Below are 16,298 nucleotides of genomic sequence, written 5' to 3'. Positions count from 1 at the left end.
CTTCTTTTTTACTTCCGGTGAAGAGATAGTTTTTTTTTTAAGGTGACTGGCAATAAACAGCCTTGAAAATCTGCATGAGTGTGGTTTTTGTGGAACTGATGCTACTGTTAAGAATTATCCACATGCGTGCTTGTCAGTAGTCCATCCTTTGCTCAGCTTGTATATTCTTTTTTTTAAAAAAAATACCACACACACCAAAAAACAGATATTACAAAAAAAACCAAAAAAACCCCACAAGACTTGAAAAAAAATCCTTAAATCCACCTTGCGACTTCCTACTGCCTGGGGAAATGCAAAACCATATGAAGAACAGGGGAGAAGCGGGTGGAAGCTGCAAGCGAGGTAGCGAGACAATTACACCTCTATATGCAGTATCTCAAAGGAGTCCTGGGGATATAACTCACAAAACCTGGGATCTGGGAGGTGAAGCGTGCAATGCAGAGATTGGTGATGCTAATAAAAAGAGTTTATTCTCATCCCTCAGTTGTGCAATTTCTAAAATATTTTCACTGAAACTATGCATAGAAAGCCATTTTTAATACCTGTCGGTCGTAGCATCGTCTATTCTGGACAATATACTTCCCCACCATGTTGTTTTGAAGTCGCCGTTTGGGCTTATCAGCAAGTCTTCTGTTTCTTCTGAAATTTCCTTCACTCATTGAGTTGTTGTTTTTTTATTTTTCTTCCTACATTTCCATCCTATTGTTCTTCTAATCTATTATTTGTCAAGAACACAGTGTACTAATTAATTTCTTTTCAACAAAATCAATCACAGGCTCTTTGCAGACAATTTTTTTAATTGAAAATTTGCTAGAGGTGTTTTTTGTTTTTTTTAATTGAACGCTAAGTTCTTGTGTCTGTGCCTCGCCCTTTATAAATCAGCTTAAAGATGAAAAATAAAAATTCAGAACTCCCCTCCCCCAATACACCTCTAATGAAATCCTAAAACAAATTAGCATATGTAGAAAAACAGTTTTTGCTTCCAGATGCTAAGTGCAAATGGCATCACAAGGTGGTTGAGGTCTAGCTCTGAGAGCTTTCTGGTGTTTTCCTTACTGCAAGATGTGAAGCTACAGGAAACCAAGCAGAGGGCCTTCTCAGTAGTGGCCCTCCCTGAAGATGTCAAACATATAAACAACTATTTGACTTTTAGAAGATATCTGAAGGCAGCCCTGTTCAAGAAAGTTTTTAATGGTTGATGTTCTATTGTGTTTTAAATACTTTGTTGGAAGCCACTCAGAAAGGCTGGGGCAACCTAGTCAAGTGAACAGAATATAAATAAAATCATCATCATCATCATCATCATTTAGTGAGGAGAATTCCTCACTAAAATGCTGGTTAATTTCCATGTAGATTCTTTTTTTAAAAAAAAAACAAAAATCACAAATTGTTGCAAAATGTTGAGAAATGAAGACTGGGAAAATGAAAAATTAAGGGATCCAAAGTTCACAGCCTGCATGGGCTTTTAGTCTAACACATCTGGAGTGCCCCAAGTTGGTGAAATATGTAGTAGAACTTATAGCAAGGGTTTGCTGTGGTTGCCAGTGAAAAACATACTTCTGCATAGCATGGACTCCATGCCACAGTTGTAATGGCTGCGGTCACCTTCCTACACTGATAAGGCAGGTTAAGTGATCATGAATGCCATGCCAGCCCCTGGGAAGGTGCGCTGATGGCATCGGCACTCACCAAGTGATCCATGTGATCTTAATGCTTAGCCAATAGCAGGCATTTTAGCTGAAGCATGGAGCCTTCACCCAGCAGCAGCTGTTTTTCACCAGCAACCATATTGCACATGAAATACAGTGGTACCTCGGGTTAAGTACTTAATTCATTCCGGAGGTCCGTTCTTAACCTGAAACTGTTCTTAACCTGAAGCATCACTTTAGCTAATGGGGGCTCCTGCTGCCGCCATAAGATTTCTGTTCTCATCCTGAAGCAAAGTTCTTAACCCGAGGTACTATTTCTGTTTTAGCGGAGTCTGTAACCTGAAGCGTCTGTAACCCGAGGTACCACTGCATTTGAATCTGGTATGAATGACATAAGGCTGTGTATGAAATAAAATTATTTATAGGCATTTGTAGGTTATGGGTTGAGTCCCTCTCCCCATGGGCACTGCCTCCAACAGCTTTCCCAAACCTGATGCCCTCCTGATGTTTTGCACAGCAACTGTCATCAGCCCAAAGTAGCATGTCCAATAATCGGGGATGGTGGATGCTGTAGTCCAAAGTATCTGGATGACACCAAGTTAAGGAAGTCTAGTCTAAAACTCTGGAAGCGGAGCCAGGCAGCTTCACAGCCTATAATAGCACACTTGGGAATTATGCAGATGCCTTCAAGCCCTCAGATGATGCAAGATTCTTGTATTATTGAATATCCACCCATCAGCCTGTTTATTTTAAAGCGAAGAAAAACCTCTACTTTTTCATTTAATCATTAGTAGAGGTAGGCATCATTAAAATAGCTCATTTGAATTCTTCATGGGCTGTTTGTTCCTGTATTTCATTCATTACCTGTGCATTTCTAATTAGAATGGCTGAAGTGCAACAATTCTTTTACTTTCTCTGATTAACAATTATTCCCAGACAGGGTTTTGGAACATTTTTGGAGATTTGATTTACAACAGAAATGTGAACTTGGGATTTGTTTGTTTGTTTGTTGTTCCTTTTCTTGCTTGTTCATTCATCTATCTATCTATATCTATCTATCTATCATCATCATCTATCTATTTATCAAAGCAAATCAATAGTCATACTTGCCCATCTGAGAGAAAATGGCATTTCCCCTTCCCTAATGAAATCTCTGAGCATCTAGAATTATGAATTTTGTATCTAGTTTTCCAGTCTAGGTATGTCAGGCCTCAGCCGAGGTCCAAGACAGGCTGCAGCTTGCTTGTAGTTCTGACAGATGAGAAAATGGGGGTCAAAAGGGCCAGAGGGAGATGATGTGGTCAAAGACAGGCTGTCAGAGATCCAAACTACATGTGATGGGAACTGTGCAAAGATTGCCAAAGACATCCCATAAGAAAGGCCTATCTAGTTCGGCATTGCGTTCTTGAAATATACTCGGAGCCCTGTAGTGTTTTCATGCTATTTATTGCAGCTTGTAAAACAGTGATTTGATTGCCCCACAAACCTCAGGCTTTTATATACATTATTTACACAATGAGTCCTGTCTGATTGGCTGATTCTGCTTCGCTCCTGGAGCCTGATTGGTCTTTTCCTGCCAATCAGTTGTTGCATTCTAAGATCCCACCAGCCTAATATGCTGATTAACTTCCTCCTGGAGCCTGATTGGTCTTTTCCTGCAAGCCAATCAGTTGTTGCATTTTAGGATCCTACTTGCCTATTGTTCTAGGATCCAAGCTTAGTACATAACAGTTCTCACATTGGCTAAACAGATACCAATGTGCAGCTCAAAAAGCAGGATCTGAATGCAAGAGCACTCTCCACTCCTGCAGTTTCCAGCAACAGGTATTCAGAATAATAATGGCCACAACAGTGGAGGTAGAACATAGCCTTATCCTCTATGAAGTTGTCTATCCTCTTTTAAAGCCATCCAAGCTGGTGACCATCCCAGACTTCTGTAGGAGCAAATTCCATAGTGAAGAAGTAATTTCTTTTTTCTGAATCTTCCCACATTCAGCTTCATTGGACATCCATGAGTCCCATCATAATGAAAAAGAGAGAGAAAATTCTTAATAATTTCATATTGCCTCTTGCATCTCTCAATCTACCATGACTAGCTTGTGTCCCCTCTGCAAATCCGTAATATTTAATTTGGATCATAACAGAGCATCCTAATGATCTCAATTTCCTCATCACCAGTCTGTTGCCTGCAGATGAAGATGATGAAGAGCAATTAGTTGTGGAATGCCAGGACACAAAGTGACTTCTCCTAGATGGTGTGTGTGTGTGTGTGTGTGTGTGTGTCTGTGTGTGTGTATAGGAGTGGACATTTGCTAATTTTCAAAGCAGCTGTCTTAGCTGAGATATCCTGCTAAAACTAGGGGTGGAGAACCTGTGGCCTGCCAGGTCTTACCAGGCTGCGACATCCATCACTTCAGCCAGCATAGCCAATGGTCAGGGATCATGAGCTCTGGAGCAGAATGACATCCGGAGGGTTGCAGGGTCCATATCTCTAGTTTAAATATATACACAGAATGGATACATTTAATCATTCACCAAGTGTGAGGCTTCAGGGAATCCTATCCCTTCCACAGTGGCAGCCAAGAAGCAGATAAACAAAAAGAGTTCTTACCAACTACTTTATGTAATATTCACACAGAAGGAATGCAGTCTCTCTTAGATAATGGCATTGCTCCAAGTAAAGTCCCACCCCCTACGTCTCTCCTATTCTACGTCATCTGTGCACCAACTGATCTGTGCTTTCTGCCTCTGAGCTTTCTGTTCTACTACTCTCAATGCACTCCGGGTCCTGGGAGAGGGGGGCTCAGGAATGCTTTCCCAAGATACTGAGTCTGTTAGCTGTCTCTTCCCTGGTGCTTCCTCTTCCTCCTGCCCCTCTCTCAATATTTCCCAGCTTCTCCCCTCTGCAGCCCCTGAATTATGACCTTCTGCAAACCACTGTTCTAAATCTATACTGTCCTCCTCTTCTCAGAAAGGTTAAGGAAGAGGGGAGGGCAGTCCCCACCATTCCTCCTCAGTCCCATCCCTGACACCAAGTGATAACTTACCATGGTAAGCATGTAAATCTCCTAGCAAAACAGTAATCTGGATCTTCCTGCCAACTCACATGTGCTCTTGCCCTCATGATAGATAGGAGATGCCAGGTAAAAACTCACCCTTTTGTCAGGCTTTTCGATCGGTAGTCATTTAGAAGTTATGAGGTGGTAACTTTCTTGTTTATGTACTTCTTGATAATTATTTTTTTTTATGTTCCTGCTTAATATGTATTGTGTTCTGTATTGGCTTGTTTTGCTGCAAACTGCCCTGTGCCCGTTTCTGGCAAAGGGCAGTACAGAAATATCTCAGGGGGTTTCTTATATATAAATAAACTGGTGAGACGTTCACCGCCCTTCCATAAGTTATTCGTAATCTGGGAAAGGAAGCAGCAATACTCTCCCCACTTGGCCTGTTGCTACAGAAACCAAAGGGAGAGCACAAATGCCCAGTAGTGGGCAGCACAGTGGAGTCGTGGCATTCACTGGATTACCACTTGATGGATCTCTACTGATTACCAGGAAGGAGAGGCAGAAGAGCAAGGCAGCAGGGAGTTGGCACAGTGCAAATGCATTGGCAGGAGTCCCAGATTGGATCTGTCAGTGCACTTGCACAGCACTGACCTCCCCGCCACCTTGCCCATCCCTCCCAGTAACCACCAGCGAATCAGCTGTTTGGAGGTCAGGTGAGCGCTATCACCCTACCGTGCCATCTGCTGCTGTGAATGCCGCAGTGCTGCCACTTGATGAATGGTGGTCTGCATTCATTCACAGGCAGAAGTCTGCGTGAACCGCTGCTTCCTTGAAGAAAAATGATAACTGTTCCCATTCCACAAGGTAACAATGACTATTTGGAAGCATTTCCTCAGGCAAGGAGCTCTGCCGCTTTTAGAAGGGAGGAAGGAAATACAGTGATTAATAACCTGCTTTTGTGGGTTTAATTTTAAATGGTCTGATCCTAAGCTAATTTATTTGGAGGCAAAGACAAATTGTTGCAATCAAGTGGCTACATGGTGGCTACTGTAAATTCCACTCTTTGAGGCGATATGTTTCTGTACAGCTGCTTAGCACGCAGGACCATTCTTTATGCTATTGTATACCCACATTTAGAAGAGTTTCTGTTGGAATGGAGGTGCCATACAATGAGGCCTATGAACAAGGAACTAACCACACGAATCCAAGGGCATCAACAAATGGAACCCGATGAGTCTTGAATATTATTGGCTTGTGACAATGTGGATGCAAGCTTTTTCATTGATAATGGTGGTGTTGTGGAACACGTTCCCTATCGAAATTTGAGAAAGCCCATCTATATTGACATTTCATGGGCTTTTGAAGACACACCTGTTTACTCAGCCATTCCCGTGATTTCTCAGCTGATTCTCTTGTTTTAATAGCTACGTTGTCCTCTTGTATATTTTAAGAATGGATTTTCACATTTTCCTATCATTAATTAATCATATCCCGCATAAATATCTTCTAAGTCATTTACAAGTAAAATACACAATAAAACCAATTTAATCAAAATGTTAAACTAAACATTCACAATAAAAACAGACAGTAAAACATGCCTGTTTTAAAACTGGAACAGACAGGAAAATATTTAAAACAGTTAAAACAGGAGGCTCAAGTAAGGAGATCAGGGGTACATTTGTCTCTAAACAGTTGTGTGGCAGAATGCCCATACTAATGGAGGCTCTCATATTTTGTCAGGGAGAGTGTTCCACAATACTGGTGTCACGATTGAAAAATCCTGCTTCTGTAGTACCACAGGCTAATAATCATCAGGCCACAGCAGAACTAACCAAGTTTCTATAACTGGATTTTATACTTTGTGAGCTTCTTAGCTCACAAACTTATATGAATATGAAAAAGAAGAAGCCATCATCTTGGTCATATGAATCTGGCCTGAATACCACTGATTCCATGGAAATGTGCCTTGAGCCACCAGTATAGCCACAATATAGAAGCCACTGTAAATCCATGTATATGATGTGTGTCATCATACAGAGAACCATTCATATTGAGTGAATTGAGGATTTTTCACCATCCCAGGTTTTGTTTCAGAAAGTTGACAAAGTTCAGAGTGCTCTTCCACATGAACAGTTCATCACAGGATGAGAGCTGTTGTGCTGTGGGGTTTACAGTGGCTTCTTCATGGTGGCTGAAGTCTGTAGACCAGCTCTCTCTAAAACTTACTTTATTCAGATAAGGTTTTGCTTTCTTCCTCTTGGCGTATAACAAGTCTGTGTACTTATGTGGCCACAATTTGGGGATGTGGCATGGCAGAATGTGGTCAATTTTTTAAAAGTGGGTGCATGAGAACCTTTGGATTCATGCAATTTAGTCCTCTGTATTAATTTCAGTAATTAAAGCATCATTAGATACTTAATTGGAAATCTGGCTTATAGAATTATAAATCACATCAGTGATGTGATCTGGCATTGTCTGTTATTACACTTGCAAATGATTTGCAATACATGCTCAATAAACAACAGGATCTCAGTTTGGGGCTCATTTTCTAAAATCCATAAAGGAAAATGACTAGCAGCAAGATATCATCAGACAGCTTAATTGATTGCACGTATTGCATTTATTTTGGAGCGTCAGTATGAGTGATCATCTTTTAGATGTTCCAGGGATATTAGTATAACTATCATATTGATCAGCCTGAACCTTTAGGCTATCATTTTCCTCGAGAACCCAAGACAGTATCCCCCCTGCTTGCAGCATTGGCAGAAGGCACATAGTCATGTGCCAGCCCATTATGCTCAGCTGGGTAGCAAAACATCCTGCGGTTACATGAGACCAAAGTGGCAAGAGAGAGACCAAGTGGCAAGGCTAGAACATGTTTCTCCCTAACAAATGCTTCGTCAGGACGTCTTTCAATTCCTCTGGAAAGTTCAAGAAGCTGTAAGGCAGCATTTAGAGTGTGGGTGGTCTTGGGAAACACAAATGCCAAGTGGATTCTCTGGTCTTTCTTCAAGGCTGCATTAACAAACTCCCATCCAGGGTGCTCTTTTTAAACAGAGACTCTGTTAGTATTAGCACAAGGAGGAAAGTTCACACTTCCCTAGAGGTAGGACTGCATGTTATGGCATCAGGCCAATGTCTTCAACATGGATCACCATCAAATAGCATTGGCACATCAGGGTGGGGCAATTTCCAGCAGTGGGCTGGAGAGAGAGTGTTGAATCCTTTTTCTGCCCCTCGCTCCCAAACCCCCTCCCCTTCCCATGCTTTCCCCACCCCACCCTTCTCTCAAAGCCCAGATGGAGGAGGAATACTTCAGTACTTCTTTCTGTAAACCTATGCCCACTGCTTTTTTGCAGTGAGTTGCAGGTGAATCATAGAATTTGAGAGTTGGCAGGAATCCTGGGGGGTCATCCAGACCAGGGGTCAGCAAATTTTTTCAGCAGGGGGCCGGTCCACCTTCCCTCAGACCTTGTGGGGGGCCAGACTATATTTTTTGGGGGGGAGATGAGTTAATTCCTATGCTCCACAAATAACCCAGAGATGCATTTTAAATAAAAACACACATTCTAAACATGTAAAAACACCAGGCAGGCTCCACAAATAACCCAGAGATGTATTTTGAATACAGTGATACCTTGGTTTATAACCATAATCCGTTCCGGTTGTAAACCAAAACAGGTTGTAACCCAAGGCGCACTTTCGCCAATGGGGCCTCCCAAAAAAAGGGGGGTTGTAATCCAAAAAAAAGAGACACACACTTCAGGGTTTGACGTGGTTGTAATCCAAAATGGTTGCAAGCCAAAACAGTTGCAAGCCAAGGTACCACTGTAAAAGGGCACATTCTACTAATGTAAAAACACGCTGATTCCTGGACCATCCGCGGACTGGATTTGTAAAGCAATTGGGCTGGATTCAGCCCCCGGGCCTTAGTTTGCCTACCCATGATTTAGACTATCCCCTGACCAGTGCACAACTTGGCAAGCATAGCATCTCTGACAGACGGCTATCCAGCCCCTGCTGCTTAAATATCTCTGTTGAAGGAGAGCCAGCCACTTCTGGAGGCAGCCTTTTCCCAGCGCCAAACAGCTCGGATGAAAATTAGCATCTTAGCAGCACTGTGGATTTGCTGCCTGCTGGGAATCATGTTCCATTACGCCAATGGAGCTGAAAACACAATGGATTGGATCCAATGATTCTGTTCCGTGAGTGGAAAGGGTCCTTCTCTGAGCAAAGCTCAGTCAAGGAGTCAAGAGGAAGGTCTGGATCCAAGCCATTTTTAACCAAGGACAAACTTTCATTGCATATGCTGCTCCTTACGTTAGGGCTTCATTGCTTTGCTTCTTTAACTGTCAGGGATAAAATATATGCTTATGTTTGATTGATTGACTGACTGATTGATTGATTGATTGAACACTTGCTATATCACATTATGGAATTCCCCCATCTTAGCAATGTTATGCAATCCCCAGCTGACTCGTATTTTGCCCAGAGCTGTTATTCATTTTGCTAATATCCTGGCATTTATTGCTGAATGCATCCACTTTTTCCAACAATCTTTGTTCTCCTTTGGCATAAAAAGAGCAGAAAGTTTGTGTGGGTGACGGAAGAGATCGTGCCAAGTTCCTAATTTGACTGAGCTCTTTTTTCCCTTTCGTTTTTTGCATCTCGCTCCCTCCTTCCAAGCCTATCTTTTCCGTTGTGCAAAAGTCACACATCTTGGTTTCATGGCTTTCTCTCATGCCTGCCTTTTCTATTTGTTATGTTTTCCCCAGCTCTATTGCTAATGCAGACATCTTTGTTAGCTGCTGCCATGATGGTGTGGAGCCTTGCTTCATTAGAATATACTGCTTTTTTTTCCTCTAGGCTTTTTAAAAATAAAATAAAATTCTTGGCTGTGGAGTAGTCGCTTGTGTGTGGGCCTGGATGGATTTCCTTCTTCAATGTTGCCATCAAGAAACGGAAACAAGAGATGCCACCAAGGTGGGTGGAATCAGGCACAGCTAAAATAGATTTTCAGGCACATTATTGCCTAATGTGGATCAATAGCCTATGAGTACGAATACTCCAAGTTCCAAATGAGTTCTGGACAGGGAAGTGATTTCATGAACTGCGAAAAGCAGTTTAACAACCTATGAATCATTTCACCCACTGTATTTCAATAAACAGCACATCTGTTTTTCCCATTTTTAAAATATTTGCTCATTATAATGTTATACCTAAAACAACTAGTGTGGTCCAATTCAGTAGTATGCGGCATCTGGGGCACCATCCAGCCAACGCACATGCCTTCAGGTTTGTCCATAGGGACATGTGAAGTTGCCTTATACTGAATCAGTCCATTGGTGCATCTAGCCCAGTACTGTCTTCACTGACACACAGTAGCTCTCTGGGCTTTAATGTGGGTGCTTCTTCCAGCCCAGAGATGCCAGGGATTGGACCTTCAGCATCCAAAGCAAATGTTCTACCACCAAGTGGGTCTTCTCCCCTAAGATCCCATGCTACATAACTGAGCTTGATACTTCTGAATGGGCCACCATTCAAGCAATTTCTTTGGCCTGTGGAACTCTTGTAGAGATGAGATGTTCCAAGTTCCCATTCACATCTCTCTGAGTCAGAGATCTGGGGGACACCTCTCTATTCTTACCTTTTCTTATCCATCCATACAATGGAAATAATGAGATGACCAGCTTCATTTAGTCAGTGTGACTCTGTTTTCAGGTAAACATCCCTAGGTTAGGGCAGCACTTATTATTTTTTTAAAAAAAAATCTGACTGTGTGGTCTCCATTCTGAGCAGCTTCTGTGATTATGAGATACAAGCCGAATAAACAAGAAGTATTCCAAAATGGTGAATAATCTCCAGATCAGAAAATAATATATGAAATAGACCTGTCTTCCCAAAGAATATGACAAGGAAGAAATAAATTCACACTCAGTTTTTTGTTTTTAAATCTACAATTATGACCTTCAAAAATGTCATTTTATACTTTGGAATTGGAGAAAACGTCTTCAGGTGCCATAAGCTGCTGTAAAGGGTTGTCATGTATTGCTAGACAAATGAGAACAAATTTGGTAGAAACAGATCCAATTAGACTGAAGGCATTGCAATTTTGCCAACTTACATAAGGTGCAGGGAAAGAGCTAAATGCCTTTCATTACACCACACAGCGCTACGTTTCAGTTTTGAAGATGGGAAGGAAACATACAAGTGTTAATGAGTCACAATGGGAAAATCCTGCAATCAGCTCTTACTCCAGTAAGCCATTACTTTAATGACTAGAAATGGGAAATCCATGAATAATTTTGTCTTTCCAGTTTTGAAAAAACAAAAATACATTTTAATACTCACTCCTATTTCCTTTTACTTTAATCAAAACATCAGGCTGGAATATTTTGGCTGTCTGGCTGTCTTTTATGTGAGAGTCTACAGGCCAACCATTTTGTACTAATAATTTTACTCTTTGGTTTTATTGAATGGTGGGGGTGGGGGACACAATAGCAGAGAGTCCATGATCGGGTGTTGAAAGCTGGAAAGCACTCATATACTTTAAATATCCAGATGCAGCAGGATGCAAGGCCAGATTCTCCTGACTATTTTTGGCCTGCCTCAGTTATCCAACAACTTCCATTCTATTATTGATGGCTGCCTGGTCTCCTGCTGCATTAGCTAATGGACAAGTATATTCATGTTTTTCATTGTTCAGTCCTATTGCAGACCCTCCAAGTGTCCCTATTTTCCAGGGAGTTTGGAGTTTGGATTTGATATTCCGCTTTATCACTACCCGAAGGAGTCTCAAAGCGGCTAAAAATCTCCTTTCCCATCCTCTCCCACAACAAACACTGTGAGGTGAGTGAGGCTGAGAGACTTCAGAGAAGTGTAACTAGCCCAAGGTCACCCAGCAGCTGCATGTGGAGGAGTGGGGAAGCAAACCCGGTTCACCAGATTACGAGTCTTAACCACGCTGGCTCTCAGGGACGTCCCTGATTTAGAGAAGTCATCCCGGTTTCTGATTTGACCCCGGATGTCCCTATTTTCATCAGAGAAATGTTGGAGGGTATGCTATTGGCTGGTGAACATTTTTATTCAAAACCTTCCTACATACTGAACTCCCAGAAACTGCTGGTGTCACAAGCTAGCACAGGATCACTAAGCAGCTGCTCTTCAATCCAAACACTTAGCATCATCCACCCAAAACTGAGTGCTGTCAAGTTATTGTTTCAACTGGAGACAATTAAACACATAGTTCACTTTCCCACTGAAATCATTGGAATAGGCAACACTGTTAATGCATGTTTACTCAGAGGTAAGGCCCACTGAGCTCATCGAGTCTTACTCCTTAGTAACTGTGCTTCGGTTTGCAGCCTTAAAGTTCTTAATCTTTGTTGGATTGCACCCGTTGTTATTATGCAATCCTTAAAGACACCAACAGGAAGATATACCTCCCTGTTGGTAACAGATGCTACCCACCGGATGGTAGAAATATTATTCCAACAAATGTTGGCTTTTGGAGACAAATGGCTTTATTGTACTGCTAATCCCATCCGGTTGGAGTTAAGCATTCCATGGAGATTTGGAGTCACAAATATAAAAGACATAAGGAGCTGCTGATCTGCAGTTGCTATAGGTTGACAGAACACTGTAAAATTTGAAAATGGAGAACTGGAAGGGTTATTGTCACGCACTTTTAGTTGTGTGTGGGTTTTTTTGGTGGGGGGGGTGCTAAGATACATTTCCCCCCTCCAAAACTGGAGTTAGAAAAAAATGTGTATTTCAAATTCCAGTCCAGATTCTCGAGTTACTTATAGCATTCCCTGTTTCCTTCCATCCATTGTCCCTCATTTGGGTAAAATAGTTTGCACTGAAATGAGGGATAATGTGTTACTTCCATGCCGGATATAGACTCTCTCTATGGAGTTCATGGTGCTGTTCTGTGGGTGACAGAAATGTGAAAGACATCAGCTGTGCTAGTTCTTCAACCATGAGGTGGTAGTGGCAGTTTTGTCCTTCCAGGCTCAACAGAGTGCAGGTATGATAGACCCTTCTAATGTCATGAATCTCGTCAAATTTCAGAAGGATAGATGTCCAGTGGTACCTTGGGTTACATACGTTTCAGGTTACATACACTTCAGGTTACAGACTCCGCTAACCCAGAAATAGTACCTCGGGTTAAGAACTTTGCTTCAGGATGAGAACAGAAATCGTGCAGTGGCAGCAGGAGGCCCCATTAGCTAAAGTGGTGCTTCAGGTTAAGAACAGTTTCAGGTTAAGAACAGACCTCCAGAATGAATTAAGTTCTCAACCCGAGGTACCACTGTAGTGGGTTTCCTGTAAGGGCAGCTTTTACAGTTTCGGAGTTGGTAAAAAATAAAAAAAAGGGTTGGCCTCCCTCTTTAGGTGTTACACTGAAAGTTGAAAAGATGAATATGCAAATTGAAAACTAATGGGCAAAACAATTAAGTGTCTACAGTCCGTGTTTGAGTGCAGTGTCTCATTATGTCTGAAGTCACTCTTAACAGACCAACTAAGGGAACATTAACACATAGGGCGAAAATCATTGAGCAAGTAGACTTTTAGCTCTTTTCCTGGCCTAAATTTATACTGCCACATGACTTCTACAAATGCTATGCACTACATCAAGTAACTGATACATTACCAGAGCTTAGGGTTACCAGTTAGAGTTCCCAAAGACTAGATCCAGAAACCATCTCCATTGTCTTGATTAACTCTGAAATATGTGCAGAAATAATGAAAAAAAATAGTGCCTCTAAGGATGTGCAAAGTGCCTCTGTTTTAAGAAAGTAACCAATGAGTATTGCTTACATTACTTATATATCACATGCCTACATTCAGCTCAATTCTGTACAACCAGAATACAAAAACAGAACACATATCGTTTAATTCAATGCCACAGTACCAAGTATATTTTACAGGAAGTTTGACTTTTTTATTTTTTGGGATGAACAATTTTTGACCTAACTTTCCCAGCATTTCATGTGTTTTTATATTTATGCCTTGTGATTGGGCCCTATTACATACATGCCATAAAGCAGTTTGATAAATCAGGAGAAGTGTGGATTTATATGGAGAAGTTACATTTTGCCATCTGCGTGTGTGACTCTGGGGAGGGTGGGAATGTTATCAGAAAATTAATATTTTTTTCATTAGGAGACTCCTAAGTATTGCCTGGCTATTTCTCTCTTATCAACACACTATATTTTTCCTGAGCCAAATGAAGCAGTTTCCTATCAACAGTACAAAATTAATCATGGGGGTTTAATTTCAGGGTGCATTTATCTTTGGAAATGCATTTTTTTAATTTTCTTTCCCCCCCCCCCAAATATTACACCTGCTTGTTTTAGAAATAAGATTGGATTTCCCATTCGCAAGAGCATAACTCAGAGCATACCATGAAAGGCAAAGGATAGGGGAAGGAGATAGCTGTGCTGCAGTGAGACACACATCCGTTCTTTATGATGGTGGTGTACAAGTTCATTAATTTACAGCAGGGATGGGTAACTGGTTCCTTGTCTCCCATGCTACCACCAACCATGGGCCAAGTTTGACAGGAGGCAGGGACTCCCACCTGTCAATCACCTGACATCACAATAATGTCCAGTGATCTGTCTTTGCCTGCCAGGGTTGAAATCATGTGCCCCCAATGCTGTGCACAGCACTATTCAAGCCCCAAATGCTAAGCTGATTGGGGAAGTAATCGTAGGTCAAAGTGAGGCATTAGTGTCCCAAAGGCTGATCTGAATAGATTTCCAAGTTACTGGCACATACAGAAGCGTAGCTAGCTGCTCCAGCACCCCGAGAGGCAGGGCTAGCCGCCCACATCCCGGGGGCGGAGCGAACATCCCAGGGGGCAGGGCAAGTGTCCCGGAGGCTGCGCCGCCCATGACAAGCATCCTAAGGGGTGTGCCACCCACGGCATCCCAGGGAGGCACTGCCCACAGTGAGTGTTCTGGGGGAGTGGCGGGGTGATGTCACCCCCCCTCAGGGATGACACCCGGGGGGACCACACCCACCGCACCCACCTTGCTCTGCCTCTGGGCACATCATTTGTAGAAGCATTGATGTCTTAAACATGTTTGAGGCTCTAAGTGGAACTATCGTTGAAGGTGACTAGGAAACTACAACTAATCCAGAATGTGGCGGCTAGACTGGTGACTGGGAGCAGCCACTGGGACCATATAACACCAGTTAAAGGACATACACTGACTCCCAGTACGTTTCTGAGCACAATTCAAAGCATTGACCATTAATGCGCTAAATGGCCTCAGCCCAGTATACCTGAAGGAGTGTTTCCACCTCCGTCGTCCAGCCTGGACACTGAGGTCCAGCTTTGAGGGTCTTCTGGTGGTTTCCTCACTGTGAGACATGAAGCTACAGGGAACCAGTCTTCTCAGCAGTGGCGTCCTGCCTGTGGAATGCCCTCCCAGCAGATGTCAAACAAATAAATAACTATTTGACTTTTAGAAGACATGTGAAGGCAGTTGGGTTCAGGGAAGTTTTTAATTATTGATGCTTTATTGTGTGTCTTTTCATATTTTGTTGGGAGACGCCCAGAGTGGCTGGGGCAACCCAGTGAGATGGGTGGCATATAAATAAAACCATTGTTATTGTTGATGCTGTTGTTGTTAGACAAATACATACAAGTTGCCCTTTCTCTTCACATGCTCATTTTGAATATCCCAAACAGACTCAACACATTACTCAGACATGTAGGAATTCCCTTATAATTACATGCTGCCATTTTCTGAAGATCTCAGGGCAGCTTATCTGTGGTTCCCTACAGATCTCTCATCCAGGCAGCTTACATAGGCAACTCCCACGTAGCTTCAGATGTTGAGATGTGTCTTCTTCCATCTGACCATGAAGTAGGAGGTGGAGTGTTGAATCAGATTATCTGGCAGCAAGATCCAGGCACTTCTCCTCTGAGATACTGAAGCGATTTGCCAGAAGAGAGAATTGTTGGCCACTGTGTTGGCCAGAGGGTGCTATTATTTATTATTTAATCCTCTCGAAGGAGCCCGGGGCAGCAGACACCGCAATGATAACACATTTATGAAAAACCAAAAAAGTTTGAAAACATTCTAACTAAAAACCATTCTGAAAACAATTTAGAATATTCTTAACCAGTGACCTCAGGCAGGATTGTCAGTAACAGTGTTTCTCATCCATGATATTGCAGCTACCAGTCTGGCAAAGGTCAAGTGGTACAAATAAAGGGACCAGTAGGGTATACAGTAATCTGGATCTGTCATGATGTCAACTCTAGCTTGGCTTTTTGGCCTGAGCAACTCCTCAATCTGGCACTCAGTACACTTCCCTCAGACAGTCCATCTCTACTTAGGAACATAGGAAGGTGCCTTTGACCAAATCGAATCACACTGGCTGGCAACTGCTCTCCAGGTTTTTCAGACATGGAATCTTTCCCAGTCCTAACTGCAGAAGCTGGAGATCAACCTTGGGACCACCTGCATGCAAAGCAGGTCTTCCACCATGAGCAACAACCCTTCCTTACTCGCTTGACTGATGAGCCACCAATGTGCTGGTTCAAGGACCAGCTTGTTTCTTCCCAGAAAGATGGTGGTTCCACATCTGGAAAACAAACATCTTCCCAAGGTGGGGAGATACT

General features: G+C 42.4%; 1 long non-coding RNA gene across 1 annotated transcript; it reads right to left on the bottom strand.

Annotated features, from left to right (window-relative positions):
- Positions 1-3,079: 3,079 nt before the first annotated feature.
- On the bottom strand, positions 3,080-4,686 carry LOC310657488. Its single transcript, XR_014501802.1, has 2 exons — positions 4,042-4,686; positions 3,080-3,645 (listed from the first exon to the last, which is right to left on the bottom strand). It is a non-coding gene; the product is annotated as an uncharacterized lncRNA (long non-coding RNA).
- Positions 4,687-16,298: the final 11,612 nt, after the last annotated feature.

Source organism: Podarcis tiliguerta (assembly GCF_965153285.1).
Source record: "Podarcis tiliguerta genome assembly, chromosome: 9".
Lineage (NCBI taxonomy): Eukaryota > Metazoa > Chordata > Lepidosauria > Squamata > Lacertidae > Podarcis > Podarcis tiliguerta.
Note: the sequence above shows the minus strand (reverse complement) of the source record. Positions and strands in the feature narration are given on the sequence as shown.